This window comes from Lingula anatina, chromosome 6 (assembly GCF_051362555.1).
Source record: "Lingula anatina isolate TDL-2025a chromosome 6, LinAna3.0, whole genome shotgun sequence".
In the NCBI taxonomy this organism is placed as follows: Eukaryota; Metazoa; Brachiopoda; class Lingulata; order Lingulida; family Lingulidae; genus Lingula; species Lingula anatina.
This window is the reverse complement of record NC_141772.1, coordinates 9,751,445-9,760,632: the sequence shown is the minus strand read 5'-3', so window position 1 is coordinate 9,760,632 and position 9,188 is coordinate 9,751,445. Positions and strand designations below refer to the sequence as shown.

Below are 9,188 nucleotides of genomic sequence, written 5' to 3'. Positions count from 1 at the left end.
TTGATGTACATTTTGCTGGTAATATTTGTGTAAACTCTGCACCGTGAAAACCTCATTATTTGACAAAGAAAGTGGACGTGTTTCCGTCCATTTGCCGTAAATGCTGCTACTGTATTTGTCTTGTGCACTGACACATAAAAATACTCTCAATGTTAGTATTTTTTACCGTATTTCTAAGATCCTCTCTTAATGGGTTTTAATCTTCAAGTTGGCCAGATTGGTTTATCATCTTTCATGAATTTACAAAGCACGTAAAATAGATCCTGCAAAAAAAATTCCAAGATCTATTTCATTTTGCGTTTAGTTCTGACCCTCTGAGCCCTAGTATTCATGCAAGATTTGAAAGAGTTTTATTTGCAGTGTCACTGAGGGCCATGGGCTGTTTAACCATGTGTGGTTTGTTTCGATGCCTGATAAAAAAAAATCTATTAAAGCTGGCCGCAGTAAGAGCATTTTATTCTGGTTATAGGGACGTACCCTGCAACATGCGCTGTTGACAGTTAAAGCGCAATAATAGATAATTACGTAAATAAGTACACCAAAACATAACAAAAACAAAGACGAAAAAATTCTTTACATCCTTGTAATGGGTGTTCTTTTGTGTATCAGGAATTTTTAGGACACATTTATGCACGCGTGAAGTTGGCAAATCTGAAATGTCATGCAATGTTATACATTGAAGCAGTGTTTTTACCAATTTGTCTGTCTGTAACATCTTTATTTTGCCACCAGAGCATCAGTCACCTAACCATCAAATGTCTTGTTATTGTCAGAAAGAATTATATTTGGTTCCAAAAGAGGAAAGACATCAGAAATGTGCTCAATGTTGTATCCATGTGAGCACATTTCTGATGTCTTTCCAAAAGAGGAAAGACATCAGAAATGTGCTCACATGGATACAACATTGAAACCAGTTCTGGTTCAGTCTACTTGATGTCATCTGCTAGTATATGCTACTTCCATATCGTCACGTTGCATTCATTTTATTGCCCACTGCTAGACTGGAGATTGACCAAGTGATAACTTTTTCAGAACTAGTTAAATTTCTTGTGTAATGGTCTTTCACAATACTTGTATCAGGACTCCTTTACTACCACATGCAATTATCAGCAGTTTAAGTGCAGTTTCCACACAGTTTTACAGAACATGTCTGAATCTGGATGCATTCAAATTCACACATCATATTATCTGAGTCAGTCTAAGACCCCATTCCCATAGATTTTAGATCGATCTATCCCTGTGGGGAGTCTCACTAGATTACTGTCAGCTTAGCCGGCTTAAGCATCTGTCCCGCCTACTAAAAGCTGTAAGGGGGTAATTAACTATGGTGCGTGCTCGGCTGACTGCAATTTAGCGTGAACCCCCAGGGAGTTGCGTTGATCTGAATCTAAATCTCTGGATCGATCTAAATCTCTGGGAATGCACCCTAACTCTTTGGAAGATTCTGGCTAAAGTGCAATCAGTGGAATGCAGTCTATTTCTGTACTCCATTATATTTAAATCAACTGGAGATATAGAGGTTCTGTAAAGGTGTACTTGGGTTTTGGTTGCGACATGAAACTATTTCTTAATTATGAATAATTAAAGTTAATCTTAGATCACTCATTTTGTTGGAGAACAGTTTTTCAAAATACTGATTTTTGTTTAATCAGGTTGAAATTGGGGCTGATTAGAAAGTAATGACTTAGTTGTAAAAGTTATCTACAAAGGCGTTACTCCTTACTGTATTTTGAGTCCTATTTAGATCCCTTATTAGGTCTAACAGAAGTGGCTAACAATAAAAAAATGGATGAAATTTTCCATTTTGAAAAAAATGTGGAGCAGCCAACAATAATAATTAATGGCTTCCAACAGTGTATCATCTGTGAGTTACTCTCACAAGTAAGAATATTAAATTTAGAAGAAAAAAAGGTTCACTTAGCCACAAAGACATAATTATCTGAAATGAAATAAGAATATGCTGCTGTCACTGAGCAGGAAGAGGATGTAGTCATCATAGTCTGCCTCAAGGGCACAGTAGATGCCAAACCAATTTTTGGTTTTGGCTGCTTTGGCAGTTCCACTGAAATCAAGTTCACAGTACTGAAAGGACAGTTAATCTGCTTGAAGATTGAGTTCCATATTATAGTAATGCCTATTAGGAAGTCGCTGATTGCTGCAGAGAAATGAGGGGGGGAGCGAAAGGAGTAACCAGCTTGGCCATGTGTGTCACATACTGCAGGATGGATCCGATGGTGAAATGAACAGAAAATTTTGTGAATGGAACTTGGGAGTTATGACCAATCCCAATACTATATCAAACACAATACTATTACAAAAAGTGTGTTTAGCTTTGTGAATGTACCATTATATACATGTATATATGTACCTCCCTCTTCCTCCCTTTCTTCCTTAATATGTTATGACATGCAGAAAAGATGAAGACAGGTCAAATATGTCCATAACCTGGTATCTTCCACAGCACACAATTCTGGCCCTCGACAGTTGCTATGTAGATTAGTAACTTTGATACGAGAGGTTTGAGATGTATAGACTGATAGATAAATTGATGGATGTGATTGCACATGCAGACACATGTGGCCACTATACAAATCAGCATCCTTGCCTGATTGTTATTATCGAGGGGTTGTGAAGGACATTAGTGCTCTTGGTGACCTTTTTTTTTTCAAAATTATAGTAATTCGCCTTCTTAAAAGATGAAAAAAAAAAAACAGCAATATTGCAATTGATGACAAATTAACTGTATGATAAACTTGAAGATTGATATATATAGATGCTATATAATGATGTAGTCTCATCATTAGAGAAAGTCGCTTTGGAGCAAAAATTCTTTTTCAGCACTGAACTCTAATGAGATGGTGCCTGTCCTATATATATGGGACCTATGATATTTTAATGACTGTGAAACCACAAAAAAACACAGTAGATGTTTATTAAGGTGAGTTCTGTGGTCAGATGGAAGAAAATAGTCGGTTAAACTGAGTCAGAGAGTTCATTCATCACAAGAAAAGTCCTACCGCACACAAATTAAGCGAGGGGATGACGTGCGTGTGTCTTAACTTTTATTGTTTGTAGCATGCAATCTTAGCTGGGGATGGGGGGGTTTGATACTCTCATACTTCATATGAAAAAGAAAGAAATGGGTAAGAAAAGGGGGTAGAGGGTAATTAGGGCAACTCCCATCTTGTCTCAAGATAAAAGGTAATAGCAAATTACATAAAGTAAATTTAAAAAAAAAAGGAAAACTTTCAGCCATAAGAACCTCTTTAAAATTATGCGATCATTTTTAGATTTTAATGTTTTTATCATACAGTAGTTAAGAATACCCTTTTCATGTTGGACTTTCAATTACATATGGTTCCATACATTTATATTGAAACCTTTGTGTCCTGTTGGTATAAATACAGTCTTAATACTATGTAAATGATCATTAGGCTCTGCATGAGGTTTCCAAATGATTTTACAGGAAAAATGAGCAAGGCAAATCATCAAATAAATGAGGGATCTGCATGATACATGATTCTTATTGGTGGATGGGAAAGTACTAATGTACACATATGAGTTCTAAATCAAAATGTTTTGTTATTAATAGTGTCCACTGTAAAGTACCTTTCATGATGATGGACGATAATTTCTGTCTCTGTCTTGTATATGTGATGACTGCATGAAACCCACTCCTGTTGCTGGCGTATGGCTTGTATTACCATATCTGTGAACCAAGAGATTTTGAATAATAACAATGAATGATTCACATACAAGCTGTCAGGCCCCTTACAAAAGTTTCAAATGAAAATGCGTTTTGAGGTGATTTGACTCGACTTTTTTACATCGCTAGCCTTTTTTCCATTATTCATTTTCTCAGAGTTGTCAACAAAAACCAAAAGATAGATCACATGCAATTGCAAGGAATCATATGCATCTGTGTGTCTTAAATTTGTGATTTTGATCACCTGAGACAGCTAGGGGTGAACTTAGGCCAAATATGAAACTCAAGGCCGGTTGATGGGTCAGTTGATAAAATGACCACCTTGACCTACAGTGGTACTGCCAAGGTCACTGGGACCACCTTAATAAAAAAGCTGTGAAATTGATGACCTGAGTATAAGTGATGAGGCTGAAATTTCACCTGATCCTTGCATAGTGCTGGACAGCACGTGTTTTGCTTACACGTGACAAGTTTTGCCAGTAACTGTTTTGAAAACCACGGGCCATACATTGCTGCTGACGAGAGAGAAAAAAACGATATTTCGATCACCATACTCTACTAGCTTTAGAAATATGCCCTAAACTCCCTTAATGAAGTGTAATTTCATTCGTTTACAAAACAGGGGGAGAAGTAGGGGGATGGAGAGGGTTTTCTTACATAACATGTATACCCTGAAAAAATAATACCTACTGTCAATATCAATTAATCATGTATATTAATTCGCATTTATCATGCAGGTGTGTATTTTCTGGTAAACATGGGAGGTTCGCGTGTATACCTATTAACTAACATGTGACTCTGTCTCCTACAATCCCTGCCCTTGTAACGTTCACCCACCTGTTCCCGAGATATGATGAATTATGATTACAATGTTTTAGTATGTTCTTTTGTCATATTTGTGTCAGACAACATGTGATGCTCTATCTTTCTCTATCTGTGCTTTCAACATATGACCATATTGCTCATGATGGTATTTTTTGTGAATCAGATACGGTTTTTTTACCTTGTTTCAATTTTATTTAATATTTATTTCATTTATTCATTCATTTTTTTTTAATTTTTACTTGCCTGCTTTCCTGAGGAAGTCTACAAGTCTACAGTATATTTAATTATTTAAATAATACAGCTGAAATGAAATTCAAGTTGCATTAATGTTCACAAAACATAATTTGACAGTTAATCAAATGAATGCAGCGGTGAAATACATGTAAAAGAACATGATGAGTGTAAGATTTAAATTTAAAAAATTATTTTTCTAATATTTCAAAAATGGTAATAAGAATGGAAAATGTATCATAATTGTATTATGTTTTCTTTGTCATTTTACAGAATAATTGCCCTATTCCTCCCCCCCCCCCAACCCCCCAACCCCAAAAAAAGAAAGAAAGGGAGAAAAAAAAAAACAAAATTAAATTTCTAGACAATTTGTAACACATGGACACTTGATTTACGTTCACAATATGACCACTTACAAAGCAAAAGAATCCTTCCCTTAATGGTCATTTATTTTACTGCAACTCACTACTGGTCCGATGTTTAGATGGTGTTTTTGCTTGTTTCTAAGAAATGCAGGGTCATGCTTCCATCATCCACCTGTTAAATGCTCAAATGGAATGGAGCATTTCTTTGCTCTCTGTGGGGTCACTTCATTGTTAAACAGTATCAACTCTTTAACAGTCCCAGCAATTATCAGACTGTATTATTAAACCATTCCCTTTATAACCATTCATTGTTTGCTTAATGACAATAAGGGGTTGCTGTTTATTCTTTTAAGAATGCCATACTGTGTTGTGGTTAACATTGGATACAGTTGAGAGAAATGCTGGTCAACTACCTCATGGCAGCCTGACCACCTCTGACCAAGAGGCTGTGGAGGATATTGCACCTCTATTAAGTCAGGGTTAAAGGGATTGTTTATGATCATAAACCCCCTGTTCCGTTGGCATTTATTGGACAGGCCTTTGATAATATTGATAGATTTTCAATATGTTTGTGTAGAGCTTTGTTTAGAGAATTGATTTGTTTACATAAAATTAGTAATGTTGTTGGGACTCCCGCATGGGATTTTAATGAAAAACAACTTGTTTGCTATGGAAAAAATTATCAGTTCTTTGTACAACATTTAGGTTATCATCATTAATGAAAGTAATTTCATTAATGATTGTGCTTATTTGAGGTTTGTTTAAGAACCTATCTTTATTAATATCTTCGGTTTGTCAGCTCATACACAAAATCATTATCTTTTAAAAATCTCACACAAAACTATGTTAATTAATGCACACGGAACACTTTTTTAATTAAGTCCTCTCCATATAAATTTAATTAAGGTATTTTCATTGGGCACGTGTTTCAGAAAATGTGTCAGTGGTCATGTACAAAAATTCCCACAGTGCTTGTTGCAAGTGGTCATTCATTGATTTTTTGGGCACATCTATTTGACAGATGTACAGATATGGCAATCATATAGATATTTTTTGCCGGATGTCATAAAACAAATGTGATTGATTACGTGTCAGCGACCTGGCTATGGATAGTCTGGTTTGAACAGGAAGGGGGAGGGTCGCAGAGATAATATGGAAAATTATATCCAATTGTTATGCAATTCTTTATTTATAGTTTTACATCAGACTGAGTTGTTGAAAATGTACAGACGTAAATAATAATGGTGTTGTACAAGCTGGACTATCAGTTGCACAAATCTACAAATCGTGAAACTTTCTAATACATTAAAAAACTTGACTTTTTATTAGAGAGTAATAATTTACAACACTCTTGGGTGCAAGACGTTGCAGCAGATATTTTTTCTCAAAAATATTATTTTATTTATTTATCTATTTATTTATTTATTTATTTATTAATTTTGGCCATAATAAACTGGAAAGATTATAATTCAGTGATAACAGGAAGAAAACCCTCATGTGCCAGTGATCCAGTGCAGTATATTTACACGGCGTGGCAGTGCAAAATTTTGCCCGCATGGTTACTCCGCCATGGGGTGCTTATTTTCAGGAAGATTTTTTTCCAGATATATATATATGCTCCGCAAATTCCTTTGCACAAAGATAAGCTGTGTGCACTCAATAATAATAATATCAACAAACAATTAATTAAATGAAAAAAAAAACAGTTGTAGCAGATTCAAATGTGCACCTTGATGAGACCTGCAGTGAAAACAATGCTGACTGTGACTCTCCTAATGGTAGAGAATATTGCCTCAGCAGTTAACTAACCTAAGTACATACAATGTGGAGACAGTTCAAATAAAATCTAGAGTTGATTTATTAATCACATGTCCAGTTGTTACATGTACGTTTCCTTTCTCAGTGGGTGGAAGAGACCACAAGTGGCCCAAATTTGTCCCTGTCTCACTTCTGTAAATTTCTCTCAGAAAAAAGTTAAATAGATTCTTTCAAAACAATTTTTGTTGTGTCTTTGTATCTTTTTCTGTCCAGATCAATTATTTACTTATCCCTTTTTTAAGTCAAAACAGTTTTTTTTTTTTTCAAATTACTCCCATCTCCTGTAATGATATAAGCCTGCATGCTCAAATTTTATTGTTTATAAACAACCAATAAAACTTCAAGTCATGCAATGCATATCACAAGCTGTCATAAACCTCACTTTATGATTGATACTAAAAAAAAGTCCCCCCTTAACCCCTTAAATGCTTAAGGATTTTTGTGAGCAACATAATTTCAAACATAATGATACATGTCTTTTGAAATGCAAATCGCCATATTTAACGACAATTAATATGGTTATATCAACTAGTGAAAGTGTGTATTCATTATTCAGTACACTTTGACTGCATTCCCATAGACACCATCAGTCTACGTGGATCAACCCAACTCTGCAGGGACTCTCGCTGATTGCAATTTGCGTAATTGAATGGGTTTTTAACATGTGCTATTTTACCATGACCTTTTTTAAACGTTTCTGTGTGTAAACATCGTCCCATTCTGTTCCATGTTAGTGTTTGCACATAACCATGGGCAATGAATGAAGAGCGAACAATCAACGCTCACACTACAAGGGGGCTAGAAAAGAAAAGAAAAAAAGGTAAAGGCAGTTAGCCTGTAAATAAACATCATAAGTGTGCTTTGTTGTACCTTCGTATCAATCTCAGGTTCTGCAAGCGTACTGAAAAAGGAAGGAATAAGTTTAGAAATGAGGTTACCCATGAATAAACCAACAAAATGTGTTTTGCATTGCCTATTTAAGTATTGGTTTTAGTGCGCTATTTCAGTACATTAGTGCATTTTGCCTTTTGAATAATATTTTAAAACAGGTCAGTTGTGTTCATTATTTTTTTTACTTCAGTACACCACTTAATGTCAACACTTTCACTGCGGTTAACCAGTAGAGCTGCATATATTTGACTACTATTATTCTAAGTGACCGATTCCCAACTCAATAAACCATGATATGGAGAAGTGAGTCTATTCGATTTTTCATGGTTTACCACTGAACTCTTTTTTTATTCTTTCAGATAAATTATAATAAATAGAAGAAACTTTTTAGACCAGTTTTAGTGCCTTATTTAGTGGCATAAAGATTTTTTTTTTTAAACCACTGTTAATAAAAGTTGTTAGTAAGTTAATGGGTTAATTGGAGGTATTAAGAGATGTCTTGAGATACAAACTAATAAGATCATTCGAATAAAATTTCACACTGAACACTCCTTGCCACTTTTTTGACAGAAAAGGTACAAGAGAACTGAATGTTCCCCCTATGAAAAACAAAAAAGTTTTGTTTTGGAAAACATCCCATGACGCAATTATGAATAACATATTAATCATGTATAAGTGCTTACAGTCATAAAAAGTAAGGATGGCATGTTGTATTTAATTTTTAGAAAACAGACAAATACATTAACCTGCCCCCACATCAAGTCTGAGCTGTATTTGACTCTCAATATTTGGCCCCAAGTGTCATCACAAGGAAGGAAAACAGCATCAAAATAGTCAACGAAATTAGACCTGTTATGATCTTCCAGATTTATATGTCGAGCAAGGCCAAGCGGAGCATAGTTCAGTTTTGACATCCTCATCATAAACTTGTGACATGAACTTGTGATTGTTTTAGTCCTGACAGGCCCATTGTTGAAGTTATAAATTCAAAGAAGATACCAGTACGAGTGATCACCTGGACGGCTGAATTATGGCTGATGTCTGGTGACATGCAATATTTATGGAGGGATCTCCAGTACAGTACATCAATATTTAAAATGTGGGGTAGTTTATAACCTAGGTCAAGAAATATGTTAACTTCATGCTCTGAATTGATGTTTTAGGGGAGGGGGTTATGAACCAATTTCTTATCTTTTTTATAGCAAAACATACATCCTTTTGTTTTCTTGTCTAGAGTGCCCCAGTTTGGATGTTTCTTTATAAGGGTTTTTGGATGTAGGATGTCATTCAGTTCAGATCATTGATTTTTAAATTTTGTGTGGATATTCTTTAATCTATGGCTCTTACTTCAT

General features: G+C 35.1%; 1 long non-coding RNA gene across 1 annotated transcript; it reads left to right on the top strand.

The window, feature by feature from the left end:
- The first annotated feature begins 7,602 nt into the window (after window positions 1–7,602).
- Window positions 7,603–9,188, top strand: LOC147761102 (uncharacterized). The gene is made up of 3 exons (XR_015335199.1): window positions 7,603–7,765; window positions 8,027–8,139; window positions 8,562–9,188. It is a non-coding gene; the product is annotated as an uncharacterized LOC147761102 (long non-coding RNA).